This window comes from Carlito syrichta, unplaced genomic scaffold (assembly GCF_000164805.1).
Source record: "Carlito syrichta isolate Samal-C Ts95f unplaced genomic scaffold, Tarsius_syrichta-2.0.1 Scaffold314997, whole genome shotgun sequence".
NCBI classification, from domain to species: domain Eukaryota; kingdom Metazoa; phylum Chordata; class Mammalia; order Primates; family Tarsiidae; genus Carlito; species Carlito syrichta.
The window spans coordinates 150,791-158,665 of record NW_007259093.1 but is presented as its reverse complement, the minus strand read 5'-3'; the positions used below and the strand labels follow the sequence as shown (position 1 = coordinate 158,665).

The window sequence follows — 7,875 nt, the reverse complement described above, 5'->3', positions numbered from 1 at the left end:
AGATATTGATTTTCAAACACTATTCTCCAGGAAAAGTGGAATAAAATTGAGAGTCCAGAAATAAATTCACGCCATCTATGGTCAACTGATTTTCAACAAGGGTGTCAAGACTATTGAATGGAGAGGGGAATAGTCTTCAACAATTGGTGATTGGACAGCAGCATATTCACGTGTAAAGAAATGAAGCTGGACCCCTACCCCACAAAATAAATGAATATTAGCTAAAAAACAATTTATCAAGGACTTAAATATAAGAGCTTAAACTAAGAAAACCTTGGAAGAAAGCATAGTAGTAAATCTTTAAGACCTGATTTTTGCAATGAATTCTCAGATATGACACCAAAAGTACACACAACAAAGAAAAGAATAGTTAAGTTAGAGTTTATAAAAGTTAGAAAATTTTGTGCATATCAGAAGACATTATCAAAAAGTAAAAACTCAGACAATGGTAGAAAATATTTGCAAATCCTATATCTAAGTCTTGTATGCAGAATACATAAAGAATGCTGATGATAGCTGGGCTCAGTGGCTCAGCCTGTAATCCCAGCACCGTAATCCCTGGCCACGGCAGCCTCGACCTGCTGGGCTCCGGCGATCTTTCCGCCTCAGCCTTCAGAGTAGCTGGAACTACAGGCGCGCGCTACCACGCCCGGCTAATTTTTTTTGATTTATTGTAGAGACGAGATCTCGCCAAGTTGCCCAGGTAGGTCTTGAACCCGTGGGCTCAGGCAATCCATTCGCCTCGGCCTTCCAAAGTGCTGGGATTACAGGCTGAGCCACCGAACCTGGCCTGTTTTGTTTTTTTAAAGACAGAGAGAGAGATGAAAAGAAACTTCCATGCAGCTCTAGCTGACCCTGCAGGTTGGCCTCTTTTACCGTGCCCTGTACTGCTCCCTGCTGTTATAGTGCCTGGCAGCTGTTGTAGTGTCTGCCTTTAAAAACAAACAAACAAAAAACCCTTTATAGAGTTTGAATTGTATCTACTTGGGTATTTCCAAGCTTTCTGTATCTGGATGTCTAAACCTCTTGCTAGACTTGGGAAGTTTTCAGCAAACACTATGAAAAGATGGCATGGACTCAAAGGAAAAACTGAAAAGGACATTTGGGTGACCAAGGGTTGGCTTCCACTGTAACACACACAATGACTATAGGTTTGGGCTATAAATGTGGCAATTTTACAGAAGAATACCTCCTATGAAAATGGAATGCTTAACTATGAGGAGGGGAAAGAAGAAAAAGCTTAGGCTAGCTGTAAGAGATGCAAACTACATAATTAATTCTTCTTACTTTATCTTTGTTCCTCCCTGTCGACTCCTGGGACCCTGGGCCGCTGGAATTTGGGAGAAGCAAAAAGGAGTCAGGGATAGGTGATTCTAACCTGGGGCTCCTTTTGGTGCCTGGGTATGCTTGCTGGATTTGGATAAATACAGACGGTGATAATGATGCTTAACACGAGATGATGACTCTTAAGGTGGTCCATGCATCAGAGGTGAGAGACGTTATGGGTGCAAGCGACACAAGAAACTATTGGGCCACCTGAGGACAAGTCCAGGAGCAAGGTATAGGTGAGATGAGGAAAGGACCGGAAAAGGGTGGTGACTGCAGCAGGGACTAGTCAAATCAACCATGTGTCTGTGAAAGGGTTTGTGCAAGTCCTGGTTAGTGAGGAGAGCACACTTTAAACCCCAGGAGGTCGGAGATGGAGGAAGGGGCCGCTGACGTCTCTGTTGTCAGTGTTCAGGCTGTTGTCTGAGGAGCATCCCAGACTGTCACCATCATTCTCAACTGGCCAATGAATCTTAATCTAAGGACTCGGAAACGTCCTAGCAGCCTTCACTCAAGAGGATAGAATGAGATTAACGTTCTGGAAACTAACAAGCCTCTTTCATACCAGAACTTAATAAAATTGGACCCGGACCCCAGCTCAGCACTATTGCACTGCTGAGGTCACTGCAGCTTCTTATGTGAATGTCAGGCTGATCCTAGCCTGACACACAAACTGGTCTGTAATCTCTAATGTAAAGTGGAAATGGACAGTAGCACATTGCCCTGGACTTCCTGCTGGTCAGTGAAGGCAGGGTATGTATAACTGTCAGCATCCCTTACTGCACCTGGATGAATGAAATATTTAACTGGTTTGGCTCCGATTGGGGCGCCCAGCTGAAGTGTATCCTCCAAGTGGGCCTGATCATAATACCAGGGAATCATAGTCACAGTCATTCTCGCCTATGTCGTCCTAAACAAACAATAGATTTGGTAAAGGTCTCTCTACAGGCACAATTAATTAGAGTCTGTTTGATGGGTTCACCTGCACTCCTGCAAATTCTTAGCTAGGTATTTGCAAAATCAGGGTTGGAGTTGTAGACAATGTGTGCCGTGGTGCCCTTGTGACCTTGCATACATATGTCCACGCAAGCAAAACTTGAATGGCAATTTATCTGAGTCTTGGCCGGATGTCTTGTGATACTCCCAGAACACAAAAGGGTGGGAGGCTTGTGAGGTGCTGTTTCAAGGCCATCTCCCTCTAGCCTCCTAATCTTCCCTGGGAGGCTGTCATGAGACAGTTTCTCATCTCCTTCTGGATTCTGATGAGGTCTGAGGCTTTCTGCCATGTCCGCTCAATGTATAGCTGTAGAATACAAAGCTGCTAGCTACCGTCTAGAAGGGGGCCTCTTGTTTAGTGTTGCCCTGCTTGGTGTTGAGGGACAAGGACATGGGGAGCTGGCATCTTTGGCTCCTCATCCTCTTGCTATCTATGTAGGTAATAAACTGAATCTTAAAAGGACCTGCCATTACTTTGCAAGCCAAATCAGTCAATCTTTGGCTTGGCCTTTTGCTTGACAATGTGGTAGATCTGTACAAGAGTGTCCTTGTTTTTGAGAACTGCACTGGAGGTATTTAGGACTGATGAGGCATCATGTCTGCAACTTGGTCAAAAATGGTTCAGGAAAAAATAATAATGGTGATACACACATACATAGATTGCACAAATGTGAAATGTTATTGAACAAATATTGGTAAGTTTAAATTATGACAAATTACTTTTAAAAATCTACATGTAATGCACAATACTGGAAGGTTAAATGTTAAAATGACTGACCTTAAGGCCAGGGAGGAGGAGTCTTATTTTTCACTTTGAACTCTTCTGTAAACTTGTTTTTTAAAACTTTCTACACAGTACGTATTACTTTTATAATATAAAGCTCAAATAAGATGTCCAATTTTTAAAAATCATGAAAGTCATATAATAAAGGAAACTTGGAAAATGCAAAAGGAAACGCACTTATAATTTCATCATCATAATATTAATACAATAGCTATCATTTTCTACAGTTCTTTTTGGCTTTCTCTTTATTTTTGTTTTTATCCACTTCTAGTATTAATAAATCTTACAATTTTGCATGTGGATTTCTTTATTTAACATAAATTCTAAAAATTTAATATGGTATATAGGTTCCATAATTACCATTTTAGATTGTAGCTTAGTATTCTATCTAGTGGCAGTAATTACCATGCTTTAATCATTCACTAAATAAACAACAGCAAACCCTGGGGAGACGGACATCTGATTTCCATAGTTACCACATTATAACATTCCAAATGTCCAGTTTTTAACAAAAAGTGATGAGTCATGCAGGGAAATAAAATATGGCCCATTGACAGGAAAAAGAAGTTAGTAGAAATTGTCCCTGACAAAGCCCAGGCGTGGATTTACTAGACAAATAATTTAAATCAAAAGTTGTAAATATGCTCAAAGAGCAAAAGGAAACCACGGATAAAGAACTAAAGAAATCCGGAAAATAATGCCTTACCAAATAGAGAATAACAACAAAAAGAAAATGTTTAAAAGAACAAAATAGAAATTCTGGAGACAAAAACTATGATAATTGAAATGAATTCATTAGAGAGACTTAACAATATTTTTGAGCAGGCAGAAGAAAGATTCAGTGAATTTGTAGATAAAAGTTAATTATCTGAGTCTCAGGATCAGAAAAAAAGAGTAAGGAAAATGACCAGAGCTTCAGAGACCTGTGGTACTCCATCTAGCAAAATAATAATGCACATGCAATGAACATTACAGCTAAAGAGGAGAGAGGAAGGGGCATAAAGATGGCTAAAAACTCATCAAATCTGATGAAAGCATGGAGGTAAATAAATATTTATAACCTTAAATTAGGCAATGAATCTTTAGATATAACACCAAAAGCGTAAGAAACAAAAGAAAAAAGCGACAAATTGAACTTTGTCAAATACAAAAATTACTTCGATGGTCACCATTAAGAAAGTGAAAAGACCATTCACAGAATGGAACAAAATATGTGCAAATTATATCCCTCATAAGGGACTTGAACCCAATATATAAAGAAGTCTCATGAATAAAAAGACAACTTCATTTAAAAAGAGGCAAAGGGTCTGAACAGACCTTTCTCCAAAGCAGATACACAAACTGTGAATAAGCACATGAAAAGATGATCACCATCATCAGTCATTAGAGAAATGTAAATGAAAACCACAAGAAGGCCTGGCGTGGTGGCTCAAGTCTATCTATAATCCAGCACTTTGGGAGGCTGAGGTGAGAGGATTGCCTGAGCCTGCAGGTTTGAGACCAGCCCGGGCAACTTGGTGAGACCTCATCTCTACAATTAAAAAAAAAAAAGGTAGCCAGGCGTGGTAGTGTGTGCCTGTAGTTCTGGCTACTTGGAAGGCTGAGGCGGAAGGATCACCTGAGCCAAGCAGGTCGACGCTGGGGTGGCTGTGAGTGTGCCACTGCACTCCAGCCTGGGCGACAGAGTGACTCTGACTCAAAAAAAAAAACAACAGAAAAGAAAACCACAATAAGATACCGGTCCCCGTTCGCTAGGATGGCTATAATCAAACGAATGGAAAACAAGTATTCGAACAAATATGTGTACATAGAGCAGTATTCGCAATGGACCAAAGGTGGACACAGCCCAAATACCCACCATTGAATGAGTGGATAAACAAATTGTGTATATTCATACTATGGAATATAATTTGGCTACAAAAAGGAAGTATTGATACATGATACAACACAAATGAAGTATGTATTGTGCTTGAATATATTGTGGTAAGTGAAAAAAGCCAGTCACAAAGGGCCACATATCTTATGATTCTATTTATATAAAATGTCCAAAATAGGAAAAATATGTATAGGTACAGCAGAAAGTAGATTTAGTGGTTGCTTGGGCTGAGAGGTTTAGGGGAAAATAGAGAGCGACTGCAAATGCGGCAACAGGATTGACACAGCGAAGGTTACTTCCTAGACACTAGAAGTAGAGCACCACACCCAAATGGCTCAAGCCAGTGACCAGAGGTAAGAACTCAGAGGTGCTCAGGCACCAGTGCCATGGCATCAGGTTGCAAGATTGGCCCCTCCATCTTCAACAACGACCTGGCCATCTTAGGGGCCGAGTGCCTCCAGATGCTGGACTCTGGGGTCAATTATCTGCACCTGGATGTAATGGATGGGCATTTTGTTCCCAATATCACCTTTGGTCACCCTGTGGTAGAAAGCCTTCGAAAGCAGCTAGGCCAGGACCCTTTCTTTGACATGCACATGATGGTGTCCAAGCCAGAGCGGTGGGTAAAGCCAATGGCTACAGTAGGAGCCAATTAGTATACCTGTCATCTTGAGACTACTGAGAATCCAGGAGCTTTGATTAAAGACATTCGGGAGAATGGGATGGAGGTTGCCCTTGCCATCAAACCAGGAACCACAGTTATTTGGCACCGTGGGCTAATCAAATAGACATGGCCTTGGTTATGGCAGTGGAACGTGGGTTTGGAGGGCCGAAATTCATGGAAGATATGATGCCAAAGGTTCACTGGTTGAGAACCCAGTTCCTGTCTCTGGATATAGAGGTTGAGGGTGGCGTAGGTCCTGACACTGTCCATAAGTGTGCAGAGGCAGGAGCTAACATGATTGTGTCTGGCAGTGCCATTATGAGGAGTGAAGACCCCAGGTCTGTGATCAACCTGTTAAGAAATGTTTGCTCAGAAGCTGCTCAGAAACGTACTCTTGAGCGATGAAACCACAAAGAGCCCAGTGTTTCTGCTCGCGAAATCCCCTGTTTCCTGGAAAACAGGAATATTGACTACCAAATCGTATTGCAGTTCAGGCAGTACTGCTTTTCTGAGCAATTTACGCATTCCAGTGATTAAAATCTATTGTGCAGATTCTAGGTTAGAAATTGGTATGTATAACAACATTTTTAGTAATGCAATTTGAAGATTAGTGAAATACTCAGTTTTTACTGGGATACTTGATTTTTTTTTTTTTTTTTTTTTTTTTTTTTTGAGTTGGAGTCTCACTCGGTCGCCCAGACTGGAGAGCGGTGGCCGCTCCCGGCCATCGCAGCCTCCACCTGCTGGGCTCCGGCGATCCTTCCGCCTCAGCCTTCCGAGTAGCCGGAATTACAGGCATGCGCTACCACGCCCAGCTGATTTTTTTTTTTGATTTATTGTAGAGATGAGGTCTCGCTGCCCAGGCGGGTCTCGAACCCGCGGGCTCAGGCAATGCACTCACCTCAGCCTCCCAAAGGCGCGGGATGACAGGCTGAGCCACCAAGCCCGGCTCTTGATTTTTATAAAGAGTAAAGATATGGCTGTATTAAGGATACAAACAGAAATGTGTCTTAATGCCTAAGGAGGGTGTACTGGCTACAGGATAAAAACAATTTTTTTCCTGTTAAAAAAAAATAAAAGAACTTAGATGCATCTCTCCCGTCTAATGAACTGGGCTTCTCACCTTTCTACTGCTTCCTTTCCTATTGTCTTGTATATACTGCTAGTGGCCACACTGTCTTTCTCTCTCTCTCTCTCTCTCTCTCTGACTGAGTCTTGTTCCTACCTTGTGTGACCTGTTCAGGGTCTGTAAGTAAAAATCTTTGAACTTGTTTCCTATGTGGCTGTGCACCGAATTTGCATCTTCCATTGCACACAACAGGGGCTACCCCAGGCTGAGTTTCTCTTGGGAGGCCAGGGAGAACACAAGGTCAGACTCCCAGTGCCAGAGCAATGGTTAGGCAAGCGTAAACTAGAATCTGGTCAGAGGAGAGCCACGAGGGCGTCTGCCATAGAAACAAATTTCTTATGTGAGGGACCTCTGGTTGCAGGTTAGACAACTGGGCATTAGGCCGTCCCCCAGGTAAGAGTATCTTGTGAAAGGTAGTTGTAAACATCCATGTCAAGCTCCCCTTCCTTTCCCATTAGGGTGGGGTTGCTAACTGCTCTGGTACTGGAACCCTTTTTAGCTGGCGGCTCTCAAAACAAATGGGTATAGGGTTTCTTTTGAAAGTGGTAAAAATGTAATTTGATCGGGGTGGTAGTGTCACAACTCTGTGAATATACTAAAACTTGAATTGCACACAAAATGGGTAAAAGGTGTGATATGTGAATTAAATAACAAGAGCTGTTTAAGAAAACATGCCTTAGAAGGATACATGTGACCCAAAAGCAATGTATGTGCCTGTCTAAACAAACTTCATGATTCTTTAAAGGAATACATCAAAATACAACACTCAGCAAAGCAAAAATAACATTTGTCATCCAATCAGAAATTAGTAGGCATAGGAAGAAGGAGAAGACGTGACCAATACACAGGACAAAAATAAAACAATGGAAACAGATCCAGAAAAGTCAGAGATGATGGAAGTAGCAGACAAACATTTAAACACAGCCATCATAACAATTATATCCTTGGGGGCTTAAATGAAAATGTTGGTTCTTTTTTAACCCTTCATTACTCTTCTCATTATATTGAAGGATATAAAAAGAACCAAATGAAACTTCCAGAGATGAAAAATACAGTATTAGAAATGCAACATTTATACTAAATAATGATAATGAGAAAAA

General features: G+C 41.5%; 1 pseudogene; it reads left to right on the top strand.

Annotated features, from left to right (window-relative positions):
* Nucleotides 1-5,368: 5,368 nt before the first annotated feature.
* LOC103274833 lies at nucleotides 5,369-6,051 on the top strand (annotated as a pseudogene).
* Nucleotides 6,052-7,875: the final 1,824 nt, after the last annotated feature.